The 13668-nt window shown below is 47.3% G+C and overlaps 1 protein-coding gene across 1 annotated transcript in view; it reads left to right on the top strand.

Annotated features, from left to right (window-relative positions):
* Positions 1–13668, top strand: part of CFAP20DC (CFAP20 domain containing) — a 692474-nt gene that overhangs the window by 478969 nt on the left and 199837 nt on the right. The gene's annotated exons all lie outside the window — the stretch shown is intronic.

The following is a 13668-nucleotide window of genomic DNA, read 5'->3' as shown; positions in this document are numbered from 1 at the left end:
CTGGGGCCTGTTGCTCATAAGACTTAACTTGCACTGGCTGTGCAGCTTCTTGTTAAATGCTACTGTTCTACCGTTTATGAGGACTCTTGTCAAGTGTGTCTGGTCAGCAAGTGAAACAACCTATGTGTCTGTGCCTGAGGGTCAATACCCCTGTGTGCCTGAGAGAAGCTGCAGCACATGGTCTGTGGTCGCCCTGAGTAACGGTTCCCCCAGGCTTCCATAGAATTCATGTAACCTGTCTCGCCCCTATCTGAACCTAGCAGCGTGCGTGTAACACATCTATTAGCGACACATGTTCCATGTGCAAGTTTTAGCCCTATTCTGAAACCTTGCAACTCAGGGCCCAATGTCCATTGTCTTTTCCTGTTACCTCTCCTTCCAAATCTATTTGGCACCTTACTGATTAGTAGTGTTGAGCCACCCCCGTAGTGTTCGAGTTCGGTTCGTCGAACACCCGTGTGTTCGCCGAACTGTTCGTCGAACTGTTCGTCGAACACCTTCGAACACCGTTAAAACCAATGGCAGGCAAACAAAAACACATAGAAACACATAGAAAACACCTTCAAAGGTGTCCAAAAGCTGACAAACTGCTCAGAAGACATAACTAACACATGGAAAAGTGACAAGTACATATAGTCATGCGAAAAGAAAAGAGGTGGAGGAGTAAAAGGAGGGGGAGACACAGATATAGGCATGTCATGCCCTTCTAAAATCCAAAAAGTGAGAAGCCGACACGGCCAATTCGTTCCTGCCCGTGCCACCTCCGTGTCGCCGGGTTTGTGCCAGAGCCGCGGTGGACCCTGACGGCCAGCCCCCCTCTCCCAATACTGGTGCCTGTCCACTGGTGGGTCGAGCCCCCCCGCGGTGGGGGGGGGTAACATCTGCAGAAGAAAGACCATCTTCCAGCCAAACTAAGATGTCGACTTCTTTTCGTGGACAATGTGATACGATCCCTTTCTTACGGACACGCCCATCGCTACAAATTCCAGATGAGGCACAAAAACAGCAGGTGCTTCAGCGGATATCAAGTGCTCCTTCAAGTGGGCTCTCCTCCACCTCAATTTCAACATCACAAATACTCCAGTCCTCAGAGGTGTCACCCCAATCGCACTTGCTTCCTCACAGCTCCCAAGTCTCCAGCTGCCCGTCTGAGTATGGGGTAACACAGATGGTTGAGTCTGCAGAGCTGTTTACTCATACTATAGCCTGGGAAACGGAGGTCTGCTCCAGAGCTTCTGTTAATCCAGACGAGGAAATGATCTGCACTGATGCCCAGAATCTTTATAAGTCGGATCCAGGACCAGATGAAGAAGGTTCTGAGCATAATGTAGACCCTCGTTCCCAAACTGTCACTCCTGTTGGTGGAGACAATGATGAAGACGATGATGAGACTCAAATACCTGATTGGAGCGACAACTTCACTTTTCGGTCAGGGCAGGAAGAGGTTGGCTTTGAGGATGACGGGTGTGATAACACACAGGGTGATGATGACGAGGTTGGAGATCCCACTTACTGTCAACCCACAGTCAGCCAGTCGATGAGGTCAACGGAGGAGGTGGAGGAGGATGTGACTAGCCCAGGGGATGGGGATGACTCGGTACCTGGGCCTTTGCCTGGCCTTGGGGATGTCGCGGTGGTCGGCTCCCTGGCCCGTACCCTGGGGTCACTCTTTAAAAGAGTGGATAATTGTTAATTTTATAAGAGTTCGTGACGCCACCTGTGGTATCTGGTGAGAAGCACCAGCGCTGCAGCAGTCCACTGAGACCCGTGATAAGGCAGCTCGATGGTATAGCTCCCCACAGGTGGAGCTAGGTCTCAGGGCAGCGTATGCAGGGGGAATGCAGGACAGGCGAGACCCAGCTGGGTCAGAGCAAGAACGGGAACGGACACGGTAGTCACTTCAGTACCTTTTACTGGAGGAAATTCAGGCACTTCCCGGAGCACTGTAGGGTGAAGGGTGAATATCAGGATCCTCCCCAATGAGCGGGTGTAGGGCCTCCTGTTTCTTGCCTCTGCGTAGTAAGTTTCTGACCTGCCTGGAGCTAGGCTTAACTTTGTCTCTGTCCTGCGCTGGCTGACCTTGTGGTAGGGCCTTCTCTTGGAGTTCACGCTCCCACTATGCGGGGCCTAAGCGTCTCCTGGCTCTGTTAAGTATCAGCACCTTAGCGATCCTGGGACTTGTAGTTCTCCAGGGATTCCAGTTATGCTTTACTGAATCTAGCTAGCAGGAGCCTCGTGCTCCACTGCTGAACTATTAACTGAGTTATCTAGACTAGACTGAGCTCCACTGCAGACTGACCTCTCTTAGGCATCTCTACTGCAGGAACTCTTCAGAGGAACTGAACTGCCTAGCTCCACCTTCCCTATTTATATCCATAACGGGCTCCCTCTGCTGGTCTGAGGTGGAAGGTGGAGATGTGTGAATGTTTATGGGGGCCTCTTGTGGAGGATTCCATCAATACACTCTTCTAGGATCTGTGATACCAAGCACAGCGGGGCGTCACAGATGCTATTGACGACGAGGTTAGGTTGCGCCATCCTGGACAGAGACGGAGTACTGGAAGCACGTCAACAACTGCATCCTCAACCACAACTCTGCCTCTGACCACAAGTCGTAGTGGCTCTTCAGGTCGCATGGGCTCTAAGCCTTGCATAGCCTGTGCATTTATTCAGAATGATAAGGATGACCCAACTCGTGTTATCTGTAATATTTGTCACCAAAAGCTAAGTAGAGGCCAAAAAATCCATAGTTTGAGTACTTCATGCATGTACCGTCACATGGATATGAAGCATAAGTTGCAGCGGGAAGCTCCCTGTGCTACAATGCGGCCTAGCAGGCTGGGCCAACCACCGTCTGCCCCATCTTGTGCATCCGCGGCCTCTTCATCCTCTGTGACTGGGGGGACAGCAGTCACACATGTTTTTGGACGCAGACCTGCCACCTCTTTACCTGCAACAGCCAGTGTGATTGGCAGGTCGTCAGTTCATTGGGAAGTGGAAACACCTGCTGGTGTTGAGCGCTCTCTGAAATCGAGAGCACCACCTTTGGATCAAGGCAATCTAACATGTCCGCCTGTATCTTCCTCACAGACCGGCAGTTTGACGGTGACACCCTACTCAACCCCATCTATGCACAACAGCCAGCCCTCGGTCCCTCAGATGTGGAAAAGTAAAAGACCAATTCCTCCTAGCCATGAGAAAGCTAAGGCTATGTGCCCACGATGCAGAAATGAAGCAGAAAATTTCTGCAGCATTTCTGCATCTCCCTGGCAGAAAAAACGCATGCAGATTGTGCATGCGTTTTTCCTGCAGAATACATGCGGATCCACATGCGGATTCACATGCGTTTCCGCATGCAGATTGACAAGCGCTTTCCAGGCGATAGCATCACTTGGAAAGTGCTTGACAACTAGGTCACACTGTATAAATCCATGCAAACGGCATGGATTTATACAGTGTGACCGTAAAAATTAAAACAGATAAAGCTATACTTACCTCCGAGGCCCCGGTATGTGCTGCAGCGCTCGTTCCTGTCTGGTTCCTGGCTGCCGGCATATCGCGAGACAGAGCGGTGAAGGGCCTGCGGTCACATGACTGTGACGTCACCGCAGGTCCTCAAGCGATGCCGGCATTCAGAGAGAAGCCGCCGGACAGGTGAATATAACTTTATTTGTTATTTTATTCTTTTTTTACAGGTACAATGGTACCCAGGTCTGGAAGAGAGTCTCCTCTCCTCCAGAACTGGGTACCATCCGCACATAGAGACGAATAGAAGCCGCTTGTACAAATGTACAGTTGCGGTTTCTATGTGTTTCAATGCAAGTCAATGGCGGGAGTTCCGCTGCGCTTCCGCAAAATTAAATGAGCTGCGGATTTTTGTACGCAGCATAAACGCTGCGGAAAAATCCGCAGCATGTGCATAGAAAATGCGGAATCCCCTTGGGACCATGGGGTGCGGATTACCTAGCGTTTAACAAGCGTTTACGCTGCGGAAATTCCGCAGCATAAACGCTTGAAAAACGCTACGTGGGCACCCAGCCTTAGAGGTTGAATTTCACCATCTGCAAGCTCTTGGCTACAGAAATGCTGCCTTTCCGCCTGGAGGACACAGTGGATTTTCGAGACCTTATGTCCGTCGCAGTGCCCCAGTACCAGATGCCCAGTCGGCACTACTTCTCAAAGAAAGGTGTGCCTGCGCTCCACCAGCATGTCGCACACAACATCACCACTTCTTTGAGAAACTCTGTGTGTGACAGGGTGCATTTCACCACAGACACTTGGACGAGTAGGCATGGACAGGGGCGTTACATGTCGCTGACTGGGCACTGGGTAACTATGGTGACAGCAGGACAAGGGGCTGCTGTCCAAGTCTTACCGTCCCCACGAGTTGTGCGTCAATCCTCTTTATCTCGAAGTTCCTCCACTGCTTCTGCCTCCTCAACCTCCTCTCGGTCCTCCACCTGCACCCAAAGCCTGTCTGGTCATGCCACAAGCTTTCTAACTGCGCAGAAGGGATCCTGCACACCTCCTTACTATGCTGGCAGCAGGGCTCAAGGCATCAGTGCTTACTTTGAAATGTCTGGGAAATGTGAGTCACACAGCTGAGGAGTTGTGGTCAGCTCTGGAGACCCAGTTTCATGAATGGTTGTCTCCACTGGACCTGAAACCAGGGAAGGCCGTGTGCGACAATGCTGCAAACCTGGGTGCGGCCCTTCGCCGGGGCAATGTCACACACGTGCCTTGTATGGCTCACGTGTTGAACCTGGTTGTCCATAAATTGTTAGCCGACTATACCGGACTAGATGGCCTTCTGCAGAGGGCACGGTCGCTGTGTGCTCACTTCCGCCGTTCGCATCCCGCAGCTCAACGACTTACATCTCTACAGAAGTCGTTGGGCCTGCCAGTTCACCGGCTGAAATGCGATGTGCCGACACGGTGGAATTCAACTCTGACCATGTTGCAGCGACTGTGGCAGCACCGACAAGCCCTGGTGCAATACGTTCTGATGTATAGCCTGGGCCAACCAGATCCAGAGGTGGGGCAAATCACGCTGCAGGAGTGGTCTTAGATCAGGGACCTATGAAGTTGACGCGCCCCCTGGGCCGTGGGGTACCCTGAGCCGGGCCGGTAGACGTTGAGGGTTGTAGTCACTGTGGCGGTGACCCGGTCCGTGATCCAGGGCGGTCAATCCAAGGGTAATTTGTATATATGGGTTTTATAATGTCCGACTACGCCACCTCTGGAGTGGGGCAAAAGGGGCCGCCGCTGCGGAACAGTCCTCTGAAGCTGGTGGTTTTGCAGCAATGGTATTATTACTCACCACAGGAAGAGTGTAGCTTCAGGGCAGTGTGGGTGGATGATGGTGGTTGTACTGCAGGGAGTCAGTAATGAACACAGAGTCCATGTGATGCAGTCCCAAGATCTTTACTCACAGTTGTTGCAGTCCAGATTACAGGTACCAGAGCAATCTCACCCGTCGTGCTGTGCGTACTCAGTGAGGGGCTCAGTCCACCCCCAGATAGCTCCGGAGTACTTAGCAGGACCCCCTTCTGTGTGTCCTTTCTCAGGCCTTCTCCCTGCACCTCACACCCAGTGACACTTCTATCCGGTATCCTCGGGCCTTGGCGGGCGACTTGTGTTCCGTCCCCTGGGTCCTATGTGGCTACCTTCTTAGTGAGACTGGTGTGGACTTTTACCTGCAGTACATGAAATGCTGCAGCCTCCGTTTTCTAGTTGAGCCTTGCTGTTTCTCCGCTAGTTGAGGGACCGGTTCCCCTTATCTGGCCTGACCCCTCTACCTCCTGGTAGCAGCAGGAGTACGGGTGGCCTTCTGCACGGCCCGTAGCCCTAGGGTCCCTTTGGTTCCTGGAGCCTTCCTGCTCCCACTCCTCTCTTCTCTCCTTCAGTCCTGGACCTCCCAGGCTAGGCCCGCCTCTGGAGCAGAGCTCATGCCGAGCCTCTGCTCCTGTCACTTTTCCTCCTCTGACTGGCTTGCTCTTTCTAAGATGGCTTCCTATTTATACTCTCCCTGTCATGTGCTCCGCTAAGCTGCTCCCCTAAGCACCCACTACATAGGACCCTCCCACCAGCTAGGGACCTGGGACTGTGCTCTCCCTTAGGAGCAATCTCGCCCTACCCCCACTGCGGGTATGTGTTGGATGCAGGTGTTAGGGTCCCGAGCCATATGCCTTCCTTACCTGAGGGTGAGATACCACACCTCTGGGTGAGATGCAGTAACTCTGTGGCGACTGAACCCTCAGGGGCGCCACACACCCTTCTGCACAGTTTTGAAATGGCGACGAAGATGTTTAGTGCTGACGACAATGCCATTATCAGCATGACTATTCCGGTGATTTACATGCTGGAGCACACATTAAACAGAATTCAGAGTCAGGTGGTGGGACAAGCGGAGGTGGAGGAAGTAGAGGAGGAGTCGTATGCGGAAGGGATAACATCTCCAAGGTCCAGACGGTTGGCAGCACCAAGGCGGCAGGCATGGGAGGGTGGGGGAGAGGGATTAACCAGGGCGCATAAAAAAGCAGCCAAACTGTTGAGGAAGGTGCAGGAGCCGAGGAAAAAGTGGAGGACGAACTGGCGATGGGCATGGAAGACTCATCAGATGAGGGAGACCTTGATCACATTTCTGTTGTGCGAGGTTGGGGGGAGAGGGAAGAGGAAGGAAGCATGATTCTTACCTCGCTACCAACACAACAAGGACTTGGTCCTCCTGGATGCGCAAGACACATGAGTGCCTTCTTGCTGCACTACCTGCAACATGACCCTCAGATTGTCAGAATTCGAAGTAATCCCGACTACTGGGTTGCCACACTCTTAGATCCCCGGTACAAAAGTAAATTTGCCAAAATAATTCCAGCCATAAAAAGGGATTGACGCATGCAGGAGTATCTGCAGACGCTGTTGCAGAATCTTACATGTGCTTTTCCACAAAACACCAGTGGTGCACGTAGTGAATCTCACAGTTCTAACTTGCCAACCGTGGGACTGTCGAGTCTTCATCACTCAAACCGTAACAGTAACACAGTATCTGCTGGTAACAGCAATTTTGTGGAATCGTTTCACCACTTTTTTAGACCATCCTTTGCAAGGCCACAGGAGACAAGAAGTCTGACACATAGTCAATGCCTAGAGAGGATGGTTCAGGAGTATCTCCAAGTGAACATCGAAGCCATGACTGTGTCACTGGACCCTTGCTCATTTTGGTATTCCAATCTGGAAAAATGGCCGGAGCTCGCCACTCACGCCTTGGAGATCTTGTCATGCCCTGCAGCCAGTGTTCTCTCTGAACGTGTGTTCAGCGCTGCTGGTGGTGTGCTGACAGATAAGCGTACGCGTCTGTCCACTGAGAATGTAGACAGACTCACGTTCATAAAGATGAACAAATCATGGATTCGCAAGGACTTTTCTACCCCTGTGTTATCCTTGGGAGACTAAAACCTTGAGGATTTGGTAAAATCACCTCACCAACCGTTTTAAGCAACTGTGGGGCAATTGATGCCACTTAACCCTAGAACGCATGACCATAAAAATCTACACTTTCATATACCTGGAGCCTTTTAGGCCCATGTGCAAATAACATGGAATAACTCAAACTCAAATGACAAACAACTATATACATGAAGAATACCTAGAGTTTCAAAATTCTAACTAAAGTAATCTTGCAGAAAATAGAAAACAATTAACAGGGCGGGCCTGCGAGGCCCCAGGTATGCGTTCTAGGGTTAAGTGGTGTCTGTGCCACAATTTTGGGAAAAAATGGAGACTCTTTTAGAGTCCCCTTGCTGTGTCTTACGTGACGTTGGCATCGTCAATTCCAGGTGGGTTGGGTCGCTCCCCCCCCTTTTAACTGTAAGAAACTACATACACTATGGCTTGGGGTAACACAGATGGTTGAGTCTGAAGAGCTGTTTACTCAGAGGTCTGCTCCAAATCTTCAGTGTCTGCTAGTCAGCGTAGAATTTTTAACTGCATCTAGCCTAGGCAATACTTTGGGCGTAGTAGCCCAGCTGTGAAGCAAGCTGCACCGCCTGTGTATCTAATAAGAATTTTTAAATGCATCTAGCCTAGGCAGACTGTGGGGACCCCCAACCAAACCCAGATGCTCAGACCCCCTACCGCCCCCCTTTCCTTGACAATACAATAATGTAACTCTTACAACTGGATGGGTGAGGATCGGTCACAGCTTTATTAACTCTTTATACTCATTCCATTAGAAAGGCATTTTATTTCTAAAATAATTCAGCTTGTTGCAGCATGCCCTGGGTCTCCACTCCGTCAAGTTGGCCAACAAGTGTAACTCTCCAACATGTCCTTTCTATTTCCAGGCCACGGAGGATCCTGCGTACTCGTATGCAGGACTCTGACCCCCACCCATCACTCTTAACGCTTGTTCCACTCCGTCCTGGAGTCCTGACAGGAATATGTCCAGTACAATATCCATTAAGTGAACAACGTCGGGCCGTATGAGGCCTGCTTTATCTCCTTCCAGTTGTCGGTGTCGTGCCACTACACCGCCTCTGTCTCTTCTAAATTTTGCCATCCGAATATTTATTACCCGCCTTGTCCGTTCGATGGCCGTGATGTCACGCGCACCTTGCCATACCGCTATCGGCACAATCTCTGACCATACTATAGCTAGTTTTGTGAAAAATTCTCTGAAGCGCTCAGTGTCTAGTTTTATTATTGCCATTAGTTATGCGCTGTTGTGATGACCTAGGTTGTTTCCCCGGGCCTGTATAACTAAGATGACCGGACATCTTGCCTCTCTCCCTACCTTGATTACCTCTATTAGTACCTGTGGCCATAGCTGGCCTCTAATACCTCTCTAGTTGAAATATGTGTTATGAAACTCTAATTTCCTCCCGCCTGGGCAGACTTTCGCCCTTTTTTCTGCCCAATACATATACGAGTGACCTATCACCCACACTGTTGGCTTAGCGTCACCTGTAAAAGAAACAAACCACGTTAGGATAACAAGTCCGGTCTTATGTATCTTGCCAAACACGTGGATCACCATCTCCCTATCCTCTGAACTTCCGTTTCTGACAGTCCTGCTCTTGCTGCTTCCGTGGCCGCGCCTATGCGGAATGAGTGTGTCCCGTAATCTTTGGGGTGGTTCCCTGCCGATGTTATGCATTTATTAAATATAGCTTGGAACTGGTATCTTGATAATGGCATTCCATCAATGTGTGATAGGAAGAAATTACTTTGTGATCTGATGGTTAGATATGTTTTTACTATTGTTACCCGACTCAGTGTACCGTTTGTGGGTTGTAGAAGTACCCAAGTGCCCCTGCCCGCTGGAACCGTTTTCGATTTGTGTATGCGTAGACGTATTGCATTATTGGCTATGACTACGTCCTGGTGTAATAAGCCTCCACTGGTGGTAATTTTGGATTGAGGGACTAATTCGCTTATGCATAGCGCCCCGAAGAAGGCGATCACAAATGCAGTAGACAGTAGTGTTGCTTCAAATTGTGAGTGTCATGTTAATGGTGTTAGTGATATGATGTGAGAAATCAGTTTTAGTGACACGGGACGGGACGTCTACACTCCTGACTTGGCTGACCCCTTTTCCACCATTTTATGGATTGTCTGATGATAAACCTTTGTCACATCTCCCCAATTCAGTAGTTGGAAGTGAAATGCTACTCCGGTCAGACACCGCTGCGCTGATGCCCCTGATATGCCCCTCATAATTAGCTGGTGGAGAAATTCTATGGTGACTTGTGATCTGGCTTGTTCACATTGGTCAACCCGTCTGCCTGCTACTAGTCGTGTCCACTCTTCCCATGCCTTACCGTATGCTTGCCACGTCGACGGGGCAACTGACGCTCTGATTAATGGCATCAACTATTCGCCACTAGATCCCATAGGGAAGGTGGGCAACTGTTGCCCGATGGGTGGGCGTTGTGGAAGAGCTCTGTGAAAATCTGCCAATTGAATTGTTATAAAGCGTTAGCAGCAGCTTTAGACCCCTCAGCATAGTGGCTAGCGCGGACCCATACATTGTGTTTTAGGCATAGGAATGCTAGCCTGGTAGTAGGCCTAGCACTGGGAGAGACGATGATGCCATCTTATTAATGCAGTGCGCTAGGCTGGTGTTTTTTGTTATGAAGCATATATTTTTGTAAGCCAGGCGTGCGCCCCATATTTCTATTGCTATCACTATTGGGAAGAAAAATTATTTTCAGGGCTAGATGCAGCTAAAAAATATTATTAATTTAAAAGCTGGTGGAGCTTGGTATAGATGGCCTAATACACACTGCTAGAAGGCCAAATATTTTTTGAGAGCTAGATGCAGATAAAAATTATTTTTAATTTGCAACCTGATGGAGGTCAGTATAGATGGACTAATAGAGAAAGTCCCACACACTGCTAGAAGCCCAAATATTTTTTCAGAGCTAGATGCAGATAAAAATTATTTTTAATTTGCAACCTGATGGAGGTCAGTATAGATTGACTATTAGACCAAGTCCCACACACTGCTAGAAGGCCAAATATTTTTTCAGAGCTAGATGCAGATAAAAATTATTTTTAATTTGCAACCTGATGGAGGTCAGTATAGATTGACTAATAGACCAAGTCCCACACACTGCTAGAAGGCCAAATATTTTTTCAGAGCTAGATGCAGACAAAAAATTATTTTTAATTTGCAACCTGATGGAGGTCAGTATAGATGGACTAATAGAGAAAGTCCCACACACTGCTAGAAGGCCAAATATTTTTTCAGAGCTAGATGCAGACAAAAAATTATTTTGAATTTGCAACCTGATGGAGGTCAGTATAGATGGACTAATAGAGAAAGTCCCACACACTGCTAGAAGGCCAAATATTTTTTCAGAGCTAGATGCAGATAAAAATTATTTTTAATTTGCAGCCTGATGGAGGTCAGTATAGATGGACTAATAGAGAAAGTCTCACACACCGCTAGAAGGCCAAATATTTTTTCAGAGCTAGATGCAGAAAAAAATTATATTCAATTTGCAACCTGATGGAGGTCGGTATAGATGGACTAATAGAACAAGTCGCACACACTGCTAGAAGGCCAAATATTTTTTCAGAGCTAGATGCAGATAAAAATTATTTTTAATTTGCAACCTGATGGAGGTCAGTATAGATGGACTAATAGACCAATTCCCACACACTGCTAGAAGCCCAAATATTTTTTCAGAGCTAGATGCAGATAAAAATTATTTTTCATTTGCAACCTGATGGAGGTCAGTATAGATGGACTAATAGAGAAAGTCCCACACACTGCTAGAAGCCCAAATATTTTTTCAGAGCTAGATGCAGACAAAAATTTATTTTTCATTTGCAACCTGATGGAGGTCAGTATAGATGGACTAATAGAGAAAGTCCCACACACTGCTAGAAGCCCAAATATTTTTTCAGAGCTAGATGCAGACAAAAAATTATTTTGAATTTGCAACCTGATGGAGGTCAGTATAGATGGACTAATAGACCAAGTCCCACACACAGCTAGAAGGCCAAATATTTTTTCAGAGCTAGATGCAGAAAAAAATTATATTCAATTTGCAACCTGATGGAGGTCAGTATAGATGGACTAATAGAACAAGTCCCACACACTGCTAGAAGGCCAAATATTTTTTCAGAGCTAGATGCAGATAAAAATTATTTTTAATTTGCAACCTGATGGAGGTCAGTATAGATGGACTAATAGAGAAAGTCCCACACACTGCTAGAAGGCCAAATATTTTTTCAGAGCTAGATGCAGATAAAAATTATTTTTAATTTGCAACCTGATGGAGGTCAGTATAGATGGACTAATAGACCAAGTCCCACACACTGCTAGAAGCCCAAATATTTTTTCAGAGCTAGATGCAGAAAAAAATTATATTCAATTTGCAACCTTATGGAGGTCAGTATAGATGGACTAATAGAATGATGCTATGCCCAAAAGATTTTACTTCACTAGGTGCAGTAAAAAAATTGTATTCTATACACAGGTGGTGTAGCTTGCAACACAGATAGGCTACTCCACTGACTAACACACTCTGCAATAGGCCAAAAAGGATTAGCTTTGCTAGATTCAGCCAAATGCTGTGAAAAAAACTTGCACAGCACTGGCACAGACCTGCCTGGCAAAAAGTGATAGGAACTGATGTAACCTAGTCCTGAAAAGTACTGCAATTACAATTAGTCTTTACTCCCAACCTATCTATTTAAGAGCACAGACCTGCCTGATAAAAGTCGTATGAAATGATGTAACCTAGTCCTTAAAAGGACTGCAATCACAACTATTCCCTACTCCCAAGCTATCTGTAGATTTGTGCGAAAAATGGCTTGAAATTAACAAGGTATAGCGCACACAGCAACAGCGGTGCCGTCTAACACGCAGCTGCAGCAGTGAGAAAATGGTGGCAACGGGGAAAATGGCTTGGTCTTATAGGGCAAGGACATGTGACATACACTGCCAATGACACATGCCCTTGCTTGTGTGAAAAAAAGCACTTCGCTCCGTGTGTGCGCTGCTGATAGGCTGACAGATTGCACCTCCCCACTGTAAATGCGGGAAAGAGAAAAAAAAATGGAGATCTTCATTATTCCTGCAGAGATCCATCCCCTGCCCCTCCCCCCGCCCCGCTGTACACTCAAACTGTGTATTAACATTAATTTTCATCATTACTGAGAAAAAATCCAGTTATGATTTTGGTGCACGAACAGTTATCGAACATAACCTCGAACAGCCGAATTTTTCTCAAATCGTTCGTGTTCGCCGAACGGCTCGAACACCGCCCAAAACAGCTCGAATTTGAGATTCGCGAACAGTTCGAGTCGAACAACGCTCATCTCTACTGATTAGCGAAACCTCCTGGAATAGCTGGTTTACCAAAGGTTTCAGAAACCAGAAATCCGGGAAGTCTTCTCTTATTCCTCCCAGATGTTCCCGGAGAGTTGGAAAATAAGACTCTCTTAGCTGAGCACTTTTCTTAACTTGATTTCTGCTTTTATATATCAATAACTAAATGGTTATTATATTAGTTTACTTAACATTTCTTCATTGTCTAAGCATATTTTACCTTTGTGACTGATCTTTGCGTTATTTCTCTACTTTTAAAGGCCCACTTAATTGGCTGTATATAAATTATTCAGCTAGAATGCTACTCCGGGTCCCTCGGCAGACGTAGATCATTTGAGTTAAATTTGAATAAAATGATTTTCGTATTTAAAAAGAATATTTCTCCAGATAAAGCCTCAGAGACGGGATTTTCATTTTGTGAAATTGCCTGTGTGGGATTTCAGTTAGCGCCTTTCTTTTCATCCCTCTCGATCTGCCTCGTAGACGATTTCTTCTTTATATACTGCTCCACGTGACATTTCAGATAGGAATTTATTTTATTTTAATTCAAAGCGAGTTCCTCAAAGCCACTTTGCTAAAAATCTAAGGAAAGAATGTAACACTTTGACCTCGCTCGTACAAGTCTAACATTATAAATGCACATCTGTGGCGAAGGACTTTCTGATTGCAAATACGGATTTAAATAAGACAAATGTTACGAAAAGTGAACATGGTAAAACCGAGGCCCCAGCAATGCTTATCAAATGTGTAGATTGAGATGACCTTTTGGGCTATGACTGACTTTTCCCAATGGCCACATAAGCAATTCGAAAAACTCTATGGGTTTA

Source organism: Phyllobates terribilis, unplaced genomic scaffold, assembly GCF_046119375.1.
Source record: "Phyllobates terribilis strain yellow unplaced genomic scaffold, ASM4611937v1 Scaffold_8__6_contigs__length_399053987, whole genome shotgun sequence".
Lineage (NCBI taxonomy): Eukaryota > Metazoa > Chordata > Amphibia > Anura > Dendrobatidae > Phyllobates > Phyllobates terribilis.
Note: the sequence above shows the minus strand (reverse complement) of the source record. Positions and strands in the feature narration are given on the sequence as shown.